General features: G+C 40.1%; 1 non-coding gene across 1 annotated transcript; it reads right to left on the bottom strand.

The window, feature by feature from the left end:
- Positions 1-480: 480 nt before the first annotated feature.
- Positions 481-584, bottom strand: LOC112799075 (small nucleolar RNA R71). The gene has a single exon (XR_003200660.1). It is a non-coding gene; the product is annotated as a small nucleolar RNA R71 (small nucleolar RNA).
- Positions 585-1,308: the final 724 nt, after the last annotated feature.

The raw sequence follows: 1,308 nt of genomic DNA, 5'->3' as shown, positions 1-1,308 counted from the left end.
AGGACTCTGAAGAGAAAATTAAGAGAAGCTAAATTACAACAATCCAGAAATAACCTTTCAGAAATTTTCGAACAAGAGAAGGAGATGGCCGAAAATAATAATAATAATGCAAGGAGAATGCTTGGTGATTTCACAAAGCCAACATCCAAGTTTGATGGAAGAAGCATCTCCATTCCTGCCATTGGAGCCAATAACTTTGAGCTTAAGCCTCAACTAGTTGCATTAATGCAACAAAACTGCAAGTTTTATGGGCTTCCATCTGAAGATCCCTATCAGTTTTTAACTGAGTTCTTGCAAGTCTGTGACACTGTGAAAACGAATGGAGTTAATCCTGAAGTCTACAGACTCATGCTTTTCCCTTTTGCTGTAAGAGACAGAGCTAGAATATGGTTGGATTCACAACCTAAGGATAGCCTGGACTCCTGGGATAAGCTGGTCACTGCCTTCTTAGATAAATTCTTTCCTCCTCAAAAGCTGAGCAAGCTGAGAGTGGATGTTCAAACTTTCAAACAAAAAGATGGTGAATCCCTCTATGAAGCTTGGGAAAGATACAAGCAGCTGACCAAGAGATGTCCATCTGACATGTTTTCAGAATGGACCCTATTAGATATATTCTATTATGGTCTCTCTGAATTTTCGAAAATGTCACTGGACCATTCTGCAGGTGGATCTATTCACCTGAAGAAAACGCCTGAAGAGGCTCAAGAACTCATTGACATGGTTGCAAACAACCAGTTCATGTATACCTCTGAGAGGAATTCCGTGAATAATGGGGTCCCTCAGAAGAAGGGAGTTCTTGAAATTGATGCTCTGAATGCCATACTGGCTCAAAACAAAGTGTTGACTCAACAGGTCAACATGATCTCTCAAAATCTGAATGGATTGCAACATGCATCCAACAGTACTAGAGAGGTAGCTTCTGAAGAAGCTTATGATCCTGAGAACCCTGCCATGGCAGAGGTTAATTATCTGGGTGAACCATATGGAAATACCTATAACCCATCATGGAGAAATCATCCAAATTTCTCCTGGAAGGATCAACAAAAACCTCAACAAGGTTTTAACAATGGTGGACGCAATAGGCTGAATAATAGTAAGCCATATCCATCATCTTCTCAGCAACAGACAGAGAATGCTGAACAAAATAATTCTAATTTAGCTAATATAGTCTCTGATCTGTCAAAGGCCACTTTCAGTTTCATGAATGAAACCAGATCCTCCATTAGAAATTTGGAGGCACAAGTAGGCCAGCTGAGTAAGAAAGTTATTGAAACTCCTCCCAGTATTCTCCCAAGTAATACAGAAGAG

The sequence above is a fragment of the Arachis hypogaea genome, chromosome 4 (genome assembly GCF_003086295.3).
Source record: "Arachis hypogaea cultivar Tifrunner chromosome 4, arahy.Tifrunner.gnm2.J5K5, whole genome shotgun sequence".
Lineage (NCBI taxonomy): Eukaryota > Viridiplantae > Streptophyta > Magnoliopsida > Fabales > Fabaceae > Arachis > Arachis hypogaea.
The sequence above is the reverse complement of the archived record's forward strand: the minus strand, read 5'-3'. Positions and strand labels throughout refer to the sequence as shown.